Source organism: Manis javanica, chromosome 16 (assembly GCF_040802235.1).
Source record: "Manis javanica isolate MJ-LG chromosome 16, MJ_LKY, whole genome shotgun sequence".
In the NCBI taxonomy this organism is placed as follows: Eukaryota; Metazoa; Chordata; class Mammalia; order Pholidota; family Manidae; genus Manis; species Manis javanica.
Genome location: NC_133171.1, coordinates 49,810,396 through 49,829,848, shown reverse-complemented (window position 1 = coordinate 49,829,848; position 19,453 = coordinate 49,810,396). Strand labels below are relative to the sequence as shown.

The 19,453-nt window shown below is 51.3% G+C and overlaps 1 protein-coding gene across 4 annotated transcripts in view; it reads right to left on the bottom strand.

Annotated features, from left to right (window-relative positions):
• Positions 1 to 19,453, bottom strand: part of LRFN2 (leucine rich repeat and fibronectin type III domain containing 2) — a 176,666-nt gene that overhangs the window by 114,844 nt on the left and 42,369 nt on the right. The window contains exon 2 of one of the 4 annotated variants that reach the window (XM_073224421.1): positions 7,666 to 7,769. The exons of the other annotated variants lie outside the window; for them this stretch is intronic. The gene's annotated coding sequence lies outside the window, so the exon portion shown is untranslated. The remainder of the gene's footprint in view (positions 1 to 7,665; positions 7,770 to 19,453) is intronic. 4 annotated transcript variants of the gene reach the window in all.

The window sequence follows — 19,453 nt, the reverse complement described above, 5'->3', positions numbered from 1 at the left end:
GTGTATAGGACACAGGAAGGAGATGAGGCTGCAAAGGCAGGTAGGCCAGCTGGAGGAGTCTGGGCCTTATGCTCACATGGTAGAGACCCTTTAAAGGCTTTTAAATAGCATGGCAATGAGACCTGGCTTTGGTTTTAGACAGAAGTCCCTGGTTGCCATGAGAAGAGGTCAGCAAGAGGAAGGAAGGTTAACCAAGTGGAGATGCTACCGCAGTTCTGACTGACAGCAGTGAGGAAGCAGGTGAGGGTGGGAGCACAGAGGGAGGGTGGGCAGCTTTGGACAGGGACTAGAGAGGAGGGCAGACAGATGAATCCCAGTTGATGCACTGGTCTTCAGATTGGGCAACTGGCTGGAGGCTGGAGGAAAATAGGAGGAGGGTCAGTCCCAGGGTGGGGGTAGAAAAGACAACCTGGGATCATGCTGTCATTGCAGGACAGGCCCCCTTCCTTGCAGCCTTGGGTCCCACCCTGCCACCCAGCCATTTGTTGACACCCCCAGAGGCACCTCAGCTATCTTCTTCTTTCTCCTCCTTGCCACCAAGAAAGTCTCATTATGGCTCTGCTGTCCATGTGCTCTGAGGACAAGCAGCCTGCTTTGTGTGACACAGCAGTGCCAGCAAGAAGAGGGGCCTCTGGAGGCTGGGGCAGGGTAGCAGCAGGGGGAGGAAGGCAGACAGCTGCCACGCTGGGTCCCCCCACCTCCCCATCCCCACCTCCCCATCCCCACCCATCTGTCTGCCAGGTCTCCAGTGGCAGGTGCTTGGCCAAGGGTGTGGATGCCAACCCCATGCTCCCGCTCCCTCGGAGCCTCCTCAGAGGGACAATGCCCAGCCACCAAGGGCCAGGGGAATAGCTGCTCCAGTTCTGGCCAAGGCAGCAAAAAGCTAGAAAACCAGCCTGCCACATGCATGGAAACAGAGAACAGGAGGGAGACCATAGAGACGCAGGGAGGAGATGGACACTGAGGCCTTTAAAGACACAGAGCCACTGTGACAGGAGAAAGAGTCAGAGAGGAAGGAGAGAGAGGGGAGCAGGCAAGGAGACTGCAGGTGAAGTCAAGTGCTAATGGAGTAGAGGGGAGAGGGAGAGAAGGGGCTGCTCCAGTCTGCCAGCAGCTGGCATGTGGGTGCATCCTGAGGGAGTGGGGGCAGGGGTTGTTTAAAGGGCTAGAACCGGGGACAACACTAAGACCCTCTTCCCAGAGGCACCAGGACCCCAACCAGGACTTGGAGCCCAAGGCACCTGTGAATGGAGGCTGGAGCGGCCAGAGAGAGGGGGCTTCTTTGACAATTTGAAGTAAAATGGCACGGTGTTCTAATACTAACAGCCTGTTATTAAAATCAAGTGCTATTTTGCAAAATGCATTTGCTAGGGAATCGCTAATTACAGGCAAGGCGCATTTCTGTGTGTTGGTGCCGATTAATCCTGAACGGTTTAAGCAGTCGAATTTTATACATATAATTATCACTTGAGAAACACAGAACAGCAACAAGATGCTCTGGGGCTCTGCCCTTGAGGGACTTGGAGACCAGGGGCCATCACAGCACAGGGCAAGAAGCAGGCTGAATGGGAGGTTCAGCTGAGGAATTGTGTACTGTCAGCCTCACCTTGACCACCTCCTTCTCCTACCAATCCCTTACCCCGCCTGGGGTGGAATAAAGGCTCTGATGAAGTGGGGAGGGGCCTCCTGAGCTGGGGCAGCTGGAACAGGGCTCACAGAACTGGCTGCTCACGAAGCCCCACCCCTTCCCAAGCACAGCCCCACTGTGACCCTGAACTAGCTGTGAGGTCTGAAACAAAGAGTAAGTTCCATTCTCCCAAAGCCTAGGCTTTTCATCTGTGAAATGGGCTGGCTGGGGAGCATCTCAGGGATAAAGGTCACATCCCACAACACCAGAAGGAAGGGAGAGAGTCTTTATGGGGTCCTATGGTGTTGCTCGGTCAGTGGAGGTACAGATGGGCCCTCCCAGCAGAGTGAGACATGGGTGGCATGCTGGGAGACCCTGCTAGTGACAGGGCGGCAGGGAGCTGGGGCAAGCCCACGGGAGCAAAGAGAAACAGGGAACACAACATGGCCCCTGAGGGCCAACTGCCCGGTCTGAAAGGAGGGACACACCCAGGTACGAGGCAGGCTGGGCTCTGAGGGTCCCCGGGCAGGTGGGGCCATGGTGGGCCTGTGGGCAACAGCCGAGGGAACCTGGTGCTCAAGGAGGGAGCCAGAGTTCTCTAAATCATGTATTTGAGAAAATGAGTGCCTTTTTCTTTTTTAAAAAAATTTTTTTATTAAGGTATGATTGATACACACTCTTCTGAAGCTTTCACATGAAAAAACAATGTGGTTACTACATTTACCCATATTATCAAGTCCCCACCCTTACCCCAATGCAGTCACTGTCCATCAGTGCAGCAAGTTGCCAGAGATCCACTCTGTCCTTTCTCTGTGCTACACTGTTCTCCCCGTGACCCCCCACACCATGTGTACTAAACCTAATACCCCTCAGTCCCCTTCTCCCTCCCTCCCCACCTGCCCTCCCACACCCCGCCCCTTCGGTAACCGCTAGTCCCTTCTTGGAGTCTGAGTCTGCTGCCATTTTGTTCCTTCAGTTTTGCTTCATTGTTATACTCCACAAATGAGGGAAATCATTTGGCACTTGTCTTTCTCTGCCTGTGAGCACCTTTTTCTAAATAATTTTTCTAAAAGAGAAAGCCAAGGTTCCCAGCCTACCATGTGGGGCACGCTGCTGACCCCAAATCTTGAGGGCCTCAGAAAAGTGCTGTGTGAGTGTGTGTGTCCCACAGGGAGTGGAGAGATGAAGCGGGGAGGAGCTCCTGGCTCCACACATCCCTAAGAGGACAACGGCCCCCTGCCACCCTCCTCTCCAGCTGAAGCTACCAGTGATGTGCTGCACTGCTGGGATTCGTTACTGGGGAAGAACCACAGCAAGTGCACTGGTAAGGGGACAATGTGACGGTCGCTGCTTGTCCACCTGCAGCAGAATTCCTGGGCCCCAGCATTCACTACCTCAGAACCCCCGTGTGTGAAGCCCGGGAATCTGAAGAGCACTAGGGTGGGAAGACCACGCAGAGCACCTACATGGGAACCCACAGCGTTTAAAGGAGAAAGGGAATCAGGGATGGCAGCCCCCCAGGTTTTCCCTGCTTCCCACCTCCTGTTTGTTTTTCTGTGCTTTGTGAGATGGGCCAGAAGCTGGGCAGAGCCAACAGGAGTGGTGGCCCCACTGAATATGTATGGAATGGTCCAGAAGGGGACAGCCCCATGGGACTGTGCTAGTAAAGCTGTCTTCAGAGTGACATTAGAGAAACCAAGTGTGTCAAATTGCACTAAGACACAGTGAGGCTTGGAAGGTGTGAGCTTTTTATACACGTTTGGATACTTTTACTACAGTGGCCATCACTGCTTCAGAAGCTCAAGGGGCTTTTAGAAGGCCAGAGTGAACAAATTCAATACCTGTGACAGCTTCTGGCACACAGGAGGCGCTCAATAAATGCTCGATATCTGGAGAATTTGAATCCCTCCTCATCTGGATGGCCACTGAGGAATGTGACCTCCCCTTCAAACAGTCCCTTGATGGTATTGCCTACAGACTCACTATAGGGAAAATGGCAATTCGGCAGCCAGGATTCTCACTCGATCCTAATCTTGCGCATTGTATACTTGCAATGAGGTAACACTTAGCCTACTGCACAGGTACAAACGTGAATACCCATGGAGCCATTACTGGGGGTATTGCTGTAAGAAGAGTTCCCTCCTGTGCTGGGGCAGAGGGAAGCAGGAGAGAGGGGAGCAGAGGCTGAGCCGGAGGCAGAGACGAGGTAGATGGGATTCCAGTGCTCCAGCTACTGCCATGAGAATAAAGCTTTGTATGAGCCCCTTTTTACCTGCAGCACTCTGCTGCCGTTCTTCAGTCTCATCAAATCCATACTGAACTTGCCTGAAGCTGGGAACCCCTCCACCCAAAGCTACACTCACCAAGAGGGAGTTTCACCAGCACTCAGTGCCCAGCCCTCACCCTAACCCAGGACCTCACCCCTACCACTCCAAGTAGCAAAGGGTGATCATACTAAACCAGCATCCCACCCTGTTTTGGTGCTTAAAGATACTGAAGCAGATTTAGGTGCCTTATCGCCAATAGCCCTCGGAAGTCAGTATTGAAAGACTTTCTTTTACCAGAGACGCCATGAATAACGGTTTAGAGTCCACGGAGCACGGACTGTGCCAGCCCAGGCCTAGGTGTGGCATGCGTTATCGTGAGAGCCAAGTTCTATCAACAGCCCGTTCCTGGTGAGCACATGAAGTGGGCTGGGGAGGCCAAGTTAAGAAAGACATCCAAGGCCACAGGCAGTCACATGACTGTACTGAGCGCCCCCTGCAGCTGGAGAGGCAGGCAGACCCACCACCTTGACTGCCTTCTACTTTTGTCTCTGTGACAAAAGGTGAGTTACATGGCCCCAGGTCGCAGTGCTGATTAGATACAAACCAGGGCTCAAAGCCAGTCTTCCCACTGTCACTCAGCAGGGTTTATGGGATGAAGACACAGGCAGGAAGAGGGGCTGAGAAGGGCCGCGGGAACTGCGTGGCACTCCTCAGCCCCGGGAAGATCACACACTGCTTTCTTCATGATCAGGAGCAACAGGGGTACAGGTAACCTGGGGGTAATGTCCCCATTCACCCTGTTTTCTTAGCATACAAGAGGGAGAAAACTTTCAAAATAAAACCACATTCAAACTTTGATGCCCTAGCCTACTCAAAACACATGCAGATTTAAAAATAAAGAAAAATCCCATAGCGGGGTCAGTCAACTCACTTAGCACCTGTAACAGGACTGATGGGCTGGATGCCTGCTCTGGCCTAGTCACTCCACCAACACCCTGGTATCTAACCTCTTGGGTCAGCCCTACCCTGTCTACTCTGAATCACACCCCAACCCCACCACCATTCCCCACCCCCCACACCCACACAACACAGCCTCTTCCCTCTTCCACTGTGAGGGAGGTGAACCTTGGCCTCTGGTGTCCCTCTTTTCCATCCTTCCTGGGGGTCTGACTCAGGGAGGGACAAAGTCTCTCCTACTCATTTTCACCCCTCAAACCCAGACAGCCTTTAAAACTCCATCTTTTCTTATGTAATCAAAAACCCTTTCTGTCTTTCATGGAGCTTGAAGAATCAGAAGGATGGTGAGGGAGAAATCGCCCAGGGCGAGGGGCCTCCAAGCCCCCTGAAATTAGGCCAAGACAGCGGCTCCTGAACAAGTACACCCTGAGAGCAGCAGCTCATCCTTACCCTGAACCTCCCACTCCTAAGCCCATGCCAGGAACTGGTGCAGGGACCAATGGTTCTAGATGCTCCAGACCATGTTCCTTTCTTTCCTGTTAGAAAGAACCATAATGGCATCACAGATAAGGTGTTGTACTTGGGGTGTGGAGAAATGGGTTCTGGTTCTGGCACTGTGCTCACCCTGCTGTGTGACCTTAGGCAAGTCACTTCCCCTCTCTGGACTACAGTTCATCATCTATAAAATACAGGGCTGGTGTGGAGGGACTTCAAGATTTCCTCTGGTTTTGAACACCTGGATTCTGGTTCTGCGACAAGGCAATGGCCCAGGTAGGCTCCACTGCAGTCCTCTGGGGCCATGCTAGTGACTGCGGAGGGGCAGCTGAAGATAGGGGCTCTCCATAGGCCATCATGCCCACTCTGCCTGGAGCTGTGCGCCCCTTGCGGTTTTCAGAAGTCACCCAGAGCACAGGGGCGGCCCTGCTGCAGGCAAGCTCCACAACACAAATTACAGCCTCTCAAGGGTACACATGACAAATGATGACTAAATGGTTTGCTTTCCATATGCAAATGAGCCACCAATTTACATTCATTTGCACCTGATGGGTGTCTGAAATGGATGCATTTGATTTGTGCCTGATCTGTAAGTGTCTAATTTATTAATCAATAAAACGTCATGTAGGGGCAGGAGGATCCCCAGTTCCAGCCAGCCTCCATATATATGTAAATAATGCAATCTCTCAATCTACTTGTTATGTAAATGTTAATATAAAACTGACAGAAATGCGTGGCTGCAGAACTTTATGAGCAGAAGGAACTGAGATTTACACTCATCCATGCCCATCCTTTGCCCCTTGGCTTTTTCTCATGCTTCCTTCCTCTTGCCACCTATCAAGTGTGGGCCAAGAGTGCACCTTCCTCTCTTTTCCATTATACCATTTGATGCCTTTCATCTCCTCCAGGAAGCCCACCTGCTCCTCCAGCAGCCTACACTGCCAGGCCTCCACTCGGGGGCACTAGCTGTTACCTCCCACACAGTCTTGCCTTTCTCTGACCCTCGAACTTTGCCCCCAAGAGCACACTTGACACAGTCTCTCCACCTCCCAATTTCTCCCCTCTCCATCTCTGTGTATTGAAATGTACCCCCTCCCAGGACCAACTAAAAGTAACCATCTTTAACCAACAGGGACACTGTGTTCTCTGGCACAGAATCGCAGGGAAGAGGGAGGGATTAAAGTCCCCAGTCCTTGGGGTGCTCCTGCTTTAGTAACAGCCATGTTTCCATCCGCTGTGGGATGGGCACTGCTCTGAGCACAGCTTGTGGAACACCAGCCGTGAGGGTGCTGTCATCCCATTGTACAGAAGTTGAAAGCAAGGCTTCTTCAGGAGGTCATCCATTACACAGGTGCAAACTGGCAGAGCCGGGCAGTGCTGTCCAGAGTTAGTCTCAAAACCACAGTATAGCCTTTTCTTTCTCAAGCAGAAAAGGTCACTCCAAGCCATGGAGGCCAAATTCAGTCCTTCATAGTACTCCTCAAACGGGCCACCTAACAAACAGCTCAGAGCAGAAATGACAGCCTTCTCCAGCCTGCCATTCTCCCACTCCTCCTGCCCCTCTTCTCCCTGCACACCCACCACCTCCTCCAGCCCGAGCTGCAGAAACCACTCTTGGCCCACACTTGGTAGATGGCATCTACAAAATTGGGTAGAGAGGGATAAGAAAGAGACTAACATGCATGCATGTTTATTCTACACTAGGGCTTGGCAGATTGAGACAAGGAGAGGTGAAGCAACATTCACAGCACCACAAATTCAGGAGTGGGTACAGCCACGTTCAAATTCGTGTCTGTCCAGCATTAGGTCCCTCCTTAGGCAGGTTCTGTCAATGCCTAAGCTGGACGACCTGGAAAGGGCTGAGAAGGGCATCCCCGAGTATTGCCATATCCATCATCCTCATTGCCTTGTGTCCTACATTATAGACTTGGGCTTTCTCTTCCACAGGAATCATCTCTGAGAGCTCCCATACCCCCAGAGCAGTAACCAAAGGCAAGAATCCAGCCCGAGAGGTCTGTAGATCTACTAGATTCCTTTCCTCTCAATGCCATCATTAAGGGATGTGTTCCTGGCCAGGCATCACAGGAAGGTGGAGCAGGCAGGATTTGGGTGAAGCCTGTATATCTCCATCAAGAGAAGAGGCCAAACCTTCATTCAATGTCCCACTGACAGTATAGACTTGGATTTGACAGTGAAAGCTCAGGGAGACACGGCTATAACACCAACCACAGGGAAGGGAAGGGTCTCTGAATGTGGGACCAGTTATATCTAGTCTGCAGCCCTTCTAGACATTCTGTGGAAGCTGGGTATTGCACTCACCCTTAAAAGCAGAATGGAAATTGATGTCCTCTGCCCTGGAGAGCAATGCCCCAGAAGCTGCCTGAAGGAAGCGCCGGCGGTGCATCAGGCTCCTCCTCCAGGACCTTCTCCAGCAGCACAGTGTTCCCCAACAGCCAACAGGATGCAGATAACAGAAGAACAAGAGGGATGAGAAGGACTAGCACCCACGGATGTTTACTCCAGACCAGAGCTTGTAGATTTTATTTTCAATTGGCCCCATCACCTATGAGGTAACATATTGTTACCCACAGGGAGATAAAGAGGCTCAGAGAGATTAGGAGATTTATCTAAAGCCACAAAGCTAGCAAGAGGCAGAGCTAGAATGTGAAGTCAGGTCTGCCGAACCACAAAGTCTGGACTCCTTCCAGTACCCCAAGCCTCCAGTTATGGCAGAAAAAGGTCTGAGCCACTACAGATGACATGCCAATCTGAAATAGGAATAGGAAGCTAGACTCCAGCTCATTTAGAAAGAGAGCTGATACTTGCCTAGCCGAAGATATCCTGACTCTATGAGCAATTAAGGAGAAAGGTACCATATTGCGCTTGAGAAGAGTTTGAAAATCTTTTGATATAATCTATTCTACCCATTAATAATCATGTAATGATGCCTTTTTTAAAATAATTAAAACAAAAACGCCTTAAGACATATGAAACTATGTGGTTCTATTCTAGATTTGGGGCCAAGTTCAATTTGTAGTCTGGGTCATATAAAGGAGATCAGGAAACCCCTGCCACCAGACTTAATGACAATCAAACTATAATAGCTACAATATGCAGTTACCTACTGCAGGTACTTTAAACACATGAACTCATACAGTGCGATGAAGTGACTGCTGCTATTCCCATTCATAGAGGAGACAATGGAGTCTCACAGAGGCTAAGAAACCTGTCCAAGGTCACACAGCTGGTTAGGGCCAAAACTGGTATTCAAATTCAGTTTTTTTCTGTAGTCAGAGCCCAGATAACACCTACATCTTATCCTATACTTTTTAAAGGTATCTTAAAGGAAATGTTAAATTTCCTATTGCCAACTCTCAAACTCTAATGTGGTAAAACAGATCATGATACCAGCCCAATCTTCCCCTAGAGTCTTGCCCAGGTGGGGCTGCACAGCTCTGCTAGGAAGATGAGGCTGGATGCAGGAAGGCCTGAATGCTGGACACTCCAGAGGGTCTTGCAGGCATGTGGGCCCAGCAAAGCAACCCAAGGGGAAGACACACCAGCCCTTAAAGGCAGAAGCCAGGAGAAAGCTGGACTAGCTGACTCTAAAGCCCTCTAGCCCTCTGGGAGCCCACGTTACTGTCTTCCTCACTCTCTCTGGGAACCGTTCTGTGGGGGACAAACACCTCCTGTCTGCCTTGCTGCTGCTGTAATGGGGAAGCCGAGGTGAAACCCCATAAAAGCCAGGAGGCACAGCTTACTCCAGAGGCTGAGGGCCCTGGGCTCAGGCCAATACTCCCTCCCCATTCCAAAGGGCTCTGTGGATTCTCCAGGAAGCCTCCTAGAATGGTCACCTCTACCAGTCACACCCATACCCCCATTCCCACCACCTCAGGCCATATTCTGGGCTCAGATCCACCTGTGTGTCAGGGGAAGGCACTGCATGGATGGCTCCTACTCCTCCGCCAGGCAGACACCTCCCCACGGTCATAGATGTCCTAATTTGTCTGGATTCTTCCTATCCCCTTTTTCTTGTTTCCAGGCCTTAAATATTCTCAAGACAGAAAATAAAAGGTACTCAAGGTCACTTCATTTTTGTGGGGTGTTTTTTTTCTTAGAAAAAAAGGCATAAACCTGGTAATTATTTGAGGTATTTTGAAGGAGAACAGGAAGATCAGGACAGCTCTGAAGACACTGAAAAGAAGTGAGAGGCCAGCCAGCACTTCAAAGGACCCCAGGACCTTTGCATGACCCTGTAGGAATGCAAAGTCTCCATCATGACAGAAACTGAAATTCCTACCACATCAGTAGGAGGTGGGAAGTAGAGGCTTAGAGTTAATTTTACAGAAGTAGAAATAAAGAAAGTGTGATATTTATTGCCCACCTAACTGTGTGGACCAACCTGCCTACCCAACAATGCTATCCACGTTGTTTCCTGCAGTCAGTCAATGCAGGCTTAAGGGAAATGTAACTCATCTTAATATTTGCTTAAACCAAATGGAATACAGAAAGGAAATAAATCTGCTGCTGAGCCATCAAGTAGTACATTTTAAACCCAAAATAAAGGGTCTGAGTATTGCCTATGAATTTGGAATATATATAGTTTCTGTCACCACATCCTGTATTCACATTGCTAGTAATATTTCATGAAAGGTGGTGGAGAGTTTGAGCTGTCTGGGTTCAAATCCCAGCTCTGTCCATTGCTAGCTGAGTGACTTGGGACAAGACAGTGAACCTCCTCTCTGTGTCTCAATATCCCCAGCTGTAAAGTGGGATTAATAATTGCATGTACCCTGCAGGGCAGATGTGACCATCTATGCACATCACACATGGGCGTGCTCAGCCTGTGCCTGGCACCTGGTAAGGCTCAGTACATGGCAGCTATTATTATTATTACCCTAATTTGAGGAAGTCTTGTTGTTGTTTTTGAACTTCCTAATTTCATATTGCAGATACCCCACTGGAAGCACAGATATTCACTGGTTTGCAAATCTTCCCTTCTTTCCTTGTTAGAAGTTATATGTGGCCCCGATGGGCATGTACCGTGTGTCAACATGGCGAAGTGGCAGGCCCAGAGACAGCCGACGTGGAAGCACCTGAAGCAGAGCTGGACCCTGTCTTTGGGGTGCCAGCTGCCTGCTCCACCCAGGCCTTGGATTCTGGGCTACCTGAACACAATCGTGCAAGCCGGACCAGGAGAGCCTCGCCATCCTCCACCTCTGCAATTAAAGAGACAGTCTCATAGGGATGAACATTAAGTTCTACATTTGGGCTGAAACAGTCAATTGCATAGGCAGAAGATAGGGGAGTCCCGGTTCAGGAGCAGTTCCAGAAATGAAAAAGGGCCCAGGTTCAGGTGAGCAGGGGTGCCGGGTGGCAGGGCAGTGAGGTTTGGGACAGGGGAGGGTAACTCAACAGTAGTCCCTTACGAGACAAAAACTAGGAGCCATGGAGGCTGGCAGCAGGGGTTAAGGATACAAGGAGAGTGTGGCCACGGTGGAAATGCGTGGGCCTCTGTGCAACATGTGACCACGCTCTCCAGCACCCCATCCCTCCTGGGTTTTACCCTCTCCTGATCACCCTGTCCCAGATGCCTTCGAGAATCACACCCTCAGCCTGCCCCCAAACCTTGTTGCTCCCCAGGAACCCCCTCTGCCAGCTGCTCTCCTCACGGTCTGTTCTCCACTGACATGACCTGCCAGAATCCACATGTGACCGGCCACACTGGTCTCTGTGCCTGGCTGAGCTCCCCATCACGCTTCCCAGTGCCCTGCATCACATCCACATCAGCCCCCGACAGCCCCCCACACCCTAAACTCAGCCATATTCCAGCCACATTCCCTTCTGCTTCATCCCTCACTGTCACCTTTGTGTTCCTGGCCTTGGTCACTGGCTCGCTTTTGCCTGGTTGCTCCAAACTTTAATCCTTTCTTTTTCCTGGGGCAGGGTGAGGACAGGGGGGTGTATTTTTCTAAGGTTATTTGTTGAAATACATGCACAGAATAAATACATATATGGAAGCAGCACTCAGATGAAGAAATGGAACAAAACCAGCCCTCATAGAAGCCCCCGGCCCCCTCTCAGCCCCTCCCCAACATGGGTAACTACTGTTTGGACTTCCCCCAGAGAGAGAAGATACACTGTCTGTGAAATTTATATAACTGGAGTCCTGTAGGCTGGATTCTTTTGTCTGGCGTTTTTCCTATGTCAGGAGATTATTTCATGAGCTTCTCCCATAGAGTCAATGTACTTTGAGACCATCCACGCTTTATGTGCTGTGTCCCTGAGTCATCTCCTCCCAACTGCTGGTGATCACTCTGGGAGGTGCAGGGGGAGCCATCGTGAACATCAGTGCTGCCAGCGGACACCAAGGACACACCTTCCAGAGAGGCGCTGTGCAGACATCTGGGCAGGAGGCCCGGAGCACAGAGCACGCACTAGGCAGCTGCGGTCAGTTCTACCCAGAAGTTTTCTGAGTCTGTCCCAACATAGCCTCCTTCCAGCAGCACAGGAGAATCCCAGCTGCCCTTGGAGGTGACTCCTCCCTCCCGCTCCCTCCTCTCCAAGGAGCATCTATACTGTCTTATCGGTGCCAGTTTCTTGTTTATGAGGTTGCTTCCCATGAGCTCCCAGCCCTGCTGGTTCTTCTTATACAATAGGTTTGAATCCCTACCCTCCTCTCTGGCCCCACTGCCATCACCTTCATGCTGCCCGCCTCCTCTGTTGTCGGAGCCATCACCTACTACAGGCCTTCCTTAGGAACCTGTACTGGCCACCCTCCGCCCCCGCCCCCTCCGTGTTTCAGCGGGATGCTCTAATACACACCGATCAGGGCCACTTCCTGCTCAAGAACCCCCTGGTTGCCATTGCCCGAAGCAAAGTCACCAAGTGGGAATCTGTGAGCACCTTGTGGGCAGGTGCCTGTCTCTCTGAACACCACCCGCACATTCCTGACATATATCAGTGCTGGAACACATGTGCTGATCTGGTTCCCATTCTGGCCCCACCTGCCTTGCCTACCTTGTCCCCTGAAGGTCTCCCAGGAAACCCAACACCAGGGGGCAGCTGCCCATAGTTCCTCCATTGAGTTGCTCAGGTATTACTGGGCACCCACTATGTGCATGGCACTTGGAGAGTGCCCTCTGCTCTGCCTGAAATTCTTTCCCCTATGCGGACAGTTTTAGGCAGGCAATCATCCAGTCCTGTTTGGGGTCATCAGATCCCAGAGACAGCTGGGATGGGCCTCCAGTCCATGGCAGCTCACCGTACTCATTCACCTTGTATTCATTCCCAAGTGGCTGGGAGGGACGGACGGGGCCACTGCTGAGGCAAAGCACATCCATCCTAACACAGCTGAGTTACAGTCTGGGCCCAGAGGCTGAAGGACAGACGCTGACACACCTCTCAAGACATCCAAACGCATAAAGATCCCCACCTGCCTGCACCAAAGAGTTGGTTTTTGCTTTTCAAAGGGTCAGAGAGGATCCTTCTCTGCTCAGATGGTCTCATAGCCCCTTGTAAACTCAAGGGCCAGGAGAGCTGGACCTGCTATGAGCAAATACTACTGAGCCCTCAGCTCTGTGCAGCCATCACACGTGTATTCTTATGTTATGCTAATACAGATGGTGGTCACAGTGCCTCTCATGACAACCACACCCCACCAATGTTATTTTTATACATTTGCTCACAGTTTATATTTTACCAGACAGCATCACAGGCTTTCTCTCTTGATGCAATAGCCTTTGGATATATACCACTATAATCATTTCATAGACAAAGAAACAGGCACAGAGAGGTTAAGCCACCTGCCCAAAGGCATACAGCTAGGAAGTCAGAGATTAAATTCCAAGTTGTCTGATACAAAATCCATCTCACTTCCACTGTCTCTGCCCGCCCCACCCACAGAAATCCTGCACCCCCTCCAAGAGGCCTCATCAGATATTCCCTACAAAGCAGTTCCGGATTTCCCAGTCAGAATTAATTAATCTCTCCTCTGTGCACTTTATCTGAACTTTTATTATAGTAATTATAGCAGCCTGACTTTTATTATAATCGTTATTTACGTGTTTGCCTCCCCAGCTGGGCTGGGAGCCCATTAAGGGTGGGACCTGTCAGTTTCGTACCTTGAGCCCCTGGCAGGTGAGAATTGAGAACAACAACAACAAAATTAATAGCAAGACCATAATGAAGGCCCCCAGCCTTTAGACTTAATCAGTTTCTTGGCTTAATTCACCTGGGCTGCAGGTCAAGTACCGAGAGAAGACAGGCTGCCTATGGTTGTAAAAATGCAACAGAACATTTAAAGGTCTTTAGTGGCTGAGCCTTAAGCTCCTGCAGGGCAGTGAGGTCGCCCAGGGCTTCCTGGTGTCTCCGTGACCACCAGCCTGGTTCACCCAGTGGGTCTCTGCTGTACTCTGTTCTCTCCTTCTCTGTCTCTCAGTCTCTCACCCTGCACTTCTCTTTCTCGTTTTCACCATCTCCTATCCTTTCATTCTCTTTCCCTTAACTGGACAAAATACAAAATACAGATCTAAAATACATTTTCTGTTACTTGTTGTACCAACTGAATTTTTTTTATCTGTTCCCTGCTCTAAAAAGTATATGAGTGGGATGTTTTCTACTTTACTGCTCTCTTGTTCAACACACACACACACACACACACACACACACACACACACACACAGGGAGGGAGATCATATTTCCTTTTCCTTAAAGAACCTTCAAGTAATCTCTTCTGTCCATTATTTACTGTTGATAGAAAAACACTTCCATGCTCACCCTCGACCTCCCTCCCCCTGCACAATACACAAGTTCCTAGACTGGGTCATGTCAGTGTGCCTCCAATGCCCCAGGAGCAGGTCACATAACACCCCTTCTCTGGATAAAAAATAAAAAGCAGACACAGCCGCTAGATGTAGGGACCTGACCTCCTGGCAGGGGAGACTTGGCAGCCGAGTACGGCACCTGAAGAAAGACTGGATTGCTAAATCCTAAGAAGCATGTTGAGGAGGACTGGGGGGTCGGAAGTCAAGGTGTGGACCACTTCAGCGAGGCCTGGGCTGAGGAAGGGGAGGGTGAGAGAAGGCAAGGGGGATGCAGGAGCGGAAGGAGAGCTATACTAATATTTCTGCACTAACATCATGGTAGCCAAATTCACTGCGCATTGAGAACTCGTCAGCTCTGTTTTAAGTGCTTTACAAGGACTCACTTGTTTAATTCTCATGCTGTGAATATTCTACAACTATTTTCCCCATTTCTCAGATGAGAAAACAAAGGCATGGAAGAACTAAATAGTGTACTTGTGGGTAGCACAGTCGGTTAACAGTGAAGCAGACAGTCTACACCACAGAGCCTGTGCCCTGAACCATTTCCTAAACATTCAAGGTGGGGAGACCTGAGGCCCAGTGTTAGCTCGGTGCCTTCATTCCTGTGGGTCCTGGGTATGTCACTACAAGAGGGGCAGGCTCTGAAGCCAACTGTGCAGCTTCCCTGTGCCTCAGTTTCCCCTTCTGGAAAGCAAGCTTCATAGTAATAATATATACTTCATAGGGACTTCATGAGAATTTAGTGAGAAAGTCCATGTAAAGAGCTTAGGACAGTGCCTGGCACAGAGTAAGAGCCTCGTGTGCACTTGGAATTGCCATTACTACCGTCTGGACTGTCTGCCTTTGCCTCCCCTCTGTGGTCCCTCCCCTTGGGGTCCTGGGCACAGGCTCTGGGTCACTTTGCTGGGTCAGTCTGAGGAAGAGGACGAGGCAATGGAGCTTTCAGACAAGACCAAAGCAGGTATCACCTACTGAATACTTATCAAGCACCAGGCAGCCCGCACACATCTTCTAAAATCCCTGGGCAGGAGGTACCACTGTCCCATTTCACAGATGAAGCAACCAGCCCCAGGCCCACAGCAGGGAAGGGCAGGGCTGGGAGCTGGCTGAGGACTGTGTGGCTCCAAAGCCCAGGCTTCTGACCTCTAGTCTGCATCCCTCGGGCTGCCATGGGCTAGGCCTTGGGTCTCAGTCACTCCAGATAGCAAGGTGGGGCCAAAGGAGGAGAGGCCCTGGTGCTGCTGGCTTGCTGTGCATTCATACAAAAACCTCCTGATGTCTCTGAGTCCCTGCCACCCTCACTGCCTGCCAAATGACATGATGAAAGGGAATGCCCTTTGGGAGGCATTTGGAGCATTCGCCACTAGGCTGCATGATTAGTATCATTATCATTGACATGACTATTATGATTGTTCACCCAGAGTAAGTAGGTGGGCAGCTGTGGCCTGAGTGTGCCCGGAGAGCTTGGGGCAGCCTGGGAGCCAGGCTGTGACCTGGACCCAAAGTTCCAAAGATGAGGGAAGAACGGGGCCTGGGCCGCCCCTGCCCAGGTGTCCCAGGGATGGACAGGAACCGCCTGGGGTCAGGAGGTCTCCCCACTGCGGCCCGTTGGACGTGGGCTTTGACTTGACTCCATTAACCACCTGGCCCTGTCCTGCTCCCTCTGTTCACCCCTCTAGCAGGTGGCAGGAGTGAGCCCTGCGCCCTCCTGCTCTGCTGCAGACTCCGTCTGAGAACTGTTACTAAGTGCTTAGCCCTGCAGACAGCCGTGCATGCGGGGGAGGGCGAGGGCAAGAAGGAGCAAAGGCCTGGCACTTTGCTGACTTGGCTTCAAGACTCATATTATGCCCATCCCATCACTGTACTTAGTGTTCTCTGTGAGCGTGGAGAGCCCCTGTCTGTTGAAACTTCATCTGACGTGCACAATTCAGAGGAAAAATAATTCGATTAGGGAAAGAGGACAAGAAAGACAAGGAGAAGGAGGGTGACCTGGTTTTGCAGCTGGCTCAGCGATGTAGTAGCAGATGGATCTGCTCTGAGTTGGGTTGCTAGGAGGATAACGTGCAGGCCCAGGATGGAGGAGTCAGGTGAGAAGATGAAAATAAAGGAGTCTGAGGTCAGATGCCGGCTGCGTGCGACCAGCCATGGGAGGCATCTCTCCAAGCAGAGGCACAGCAAGCAAGAGACCTGCAAAGGCTCCCTGGGAGGAGAGGAGGGGCCTGGATGAGGGTCTAGGAAAGAGCTGGGTCCCAGGAGAATTCCCAGCCTCAGTGGGGGCAGACAGAGCCCTGCCCTCCGGGAGCCCCAGTCTGAGGGGAAAGAAATAACCTCTAACTCCCTGGAACTTCTGGTCTGCGGGAAAAGTCAAAGGCATTACCTTTCCCAGGACTGACACCCAGGACTGGTGTCACATATGTGTTAACTGTTCCCCAAGGCCGGGATTTGACCTGTGTGCTCAGCTAAACAGAATGAGGACTAAACAGTGGATGGATTTTCCCTCAGCTCCACTGAATTATGTTACTGACAAGAGCTAGAGTGATAAGACTGAAGGGCAGGGGTCTGCAGTGGAGACAAGGGGAGAGGCTGGGGGGTCAGAGGGGGAGCCTGCTTTGGACTGGGAGCCCTGCCAAGGTAGGTAATAGCTGGGAAAACTCCAGACCTGCCCCACAGCGGCAGGACAGCTGGCCTGGAGGAGCTCTGTCCAGGCCACAGCTCCCCCTGAGGAGCCCAAAGAAGCCCTGCTCCTCAGAGGGCAGGATCCCAAGGAAGCCCTGCCAGACATAGGCATTTGAGAAGCCAGGGACTCAGGTGGGATGGAGTCTGAGAATATCATCTTGTCCCCAGGCAGAGAACCCCCTCAGAATAACCACACAAGTAATTACTACCATTGGTTTAAGCCATTTACTGAGTACTTGGCATGCACAGGAATGGTGTCAAGGCTCTATGGTACAAACCTTCTTAAACCTAGGAGATGGGTATGGTTATCATTCCTCTTTCACAGAGGAGGAAACTGAGGCACGGAGAGTTTAACTAACCACCAAAGATCATGTAGCTAGTACCTAACAGAGCCAGAATTTGGACCCAGGGTATCTGACAAGCTGGTTATACACTCTTTACTTAATTGATTCCAAGGACTGGGAGCTCACTACCTCAAAAGATTGATATTGCTGGAGCATCCTTTAGCAGAATCTGAAGCACACAGCAGAGGCTCATTGCCCTGGATGTATAAGGTCTATGAGGGCAAGAATCTGAACACTGAGAACAGTGCCTGACATTTAGGAAGTCCCAGGAATATTTGTGGAATGAATGTCCTTCCAGGAGAAACATCCCCTGGGGACATCCCCCACTCCTGGGGACTACAAACAGGGCATGACCACAGGTTCAAGGCCTACCCCCACCATGTCACAACCACATGTGGCTTGAAGGAGCCCTGAGAATGGAAACCCAAATTTCCAATTCCCACAGCAAGTGCCTGGGGCCTGGGGGCTGCTCTCAGAGCTGAAAGCAAGTCCCAAGTCAAGTGCCTTCTCCTCCAGGAAGTGTCCCTGACCACACCAGTCCCCCTTGGGCCCCCACCATCTTCACCTTTTCCCTGGTCCCGAGTCACTCCAAATGGGTTGATTCCTGTCTGCAAGTGGCCACAAGCCCCATTGCGGGGGCAGAGACCTAGCATTCTGCTGCCTTCCAGCCCCTAGAGGCTCACATAGTTAGGAACGAAGGGAGACCCCCTCAATGTTAAAGAAGATGGGCATCAGAGGTCATGGGGGGTGGGCTAGGCACACCACCACCCCAAGTCCTTCCACCCTGCAGCTGCACATATGAGATCCCAGGACCCTCCAGAGATTGGCAGTGTATGCAGGCCCATGGAGCTGCCTTTCTGGGGCTCCATCATCTTCCCTGAGGCCCAACATTTACCTCCCCCAGGCCTGAGGATTACCAGGGAAGAAACCCCCAGGAATCCCCACCCTACCCCCACTCTCTCTACTCAGTGCTGGGGGTACTAAGAGGAGGGGCTGCCTCCTCCAGTTCTTTTCTATTATGAGAAAGGGTAATGCTATCATGAGCCCTGGGCATTCAATGGTCTTGGGAGGGGCAGTTAAACAGGGGCTACCTTCAGGAGGGGAGGAAGGAAAAGGGGCTGGGGCTGGGTGGGGTGATGCAAAGGCCAGGTCCTACAGGCTCCTGGACTCCAGGCCTCTGTCCGGCACTCTGCTCTGTAGGGCCCCCAGGCACCCACTACCTTCCCTGTGACAGCTCTTTCCAGAGCAGAAAAGCCCTCAGCCAGCTCAAGATTCCTGCACCTGTGTGAATTATCATAAACACAATTGGGCCAATTAAGTGGAGAGACTGGCTGGCTGAAGAGAACCCTGGCATCCACAGCCCTCTCTCTGTCCTTCCCAGCAACAGGCCTGTCAGCCTCTGTATTCTGCCCCACCCCCACGCCCCCCCAACCTCTCATCTTAACACCGCCTACAAACCCAGTGCCCCTGGTGCCAATGGCAGCTCTATAGACGCCTCCCAAGATACTCCTGCCCAGTGCCCAGCTCCAACCCAGGCACCTCCCCATGATGACCCCACCCCAATTTTGTGACCAGGCCTGGGGCCAGCAGGAAGGGAGAGGTAAATCATACAGGCATAGTATCAGATCCTGCCTCTTTTGGTTCATCATAAATTTTTGCATTATTTTTGAAAGAAGTATTGCTTTAAGCAGTTGTCTTAATCACCTGTAGCATTCCCTTAAATTTTGCACCTGAGGCATGCATCTCACCCTGTCCCTGCTCCAGGCACACCCCATGTGGTTAGGAATCTGGGGCTCTCTGCAGGCTCCTCCATCTCTAAGGACATAGGGAAGCTGGCAGCCTAATCCTCCCCCTCCAACTCCTTCTAGCCCCAAACCCCCCACCCCTTCCTTAGAGTGAGACATCTCTCTCCCCAGACCCACCCTGTCCCAGGGTCAGACCTCAGAGGGCAGAGGCTGATGGGCTGTTAGCCACAGATATCTCAAGCCCTCCGAAACACAGCTCTAAGGTTGTCTTCCCTTTTCGGGGTCACTGACCCCCATCCTGTCAACATTGCCTCAGAGGTACCATTTTCCCAACTTTAATCATCTTATGTTTCTTTGCTGACAGCCACCGAGAAGGATTCAGTGTGAGCCAATACTGTTTGGAGAACAGAGGGATAAACAAAGACACGGAGTCTTCAGTGATGGAGAAACAGCCACCCTAGGCAGCCTCGGCAAGCTTCCCATGTTAATCCATTCATTTATTCAATAAATAGCTCTT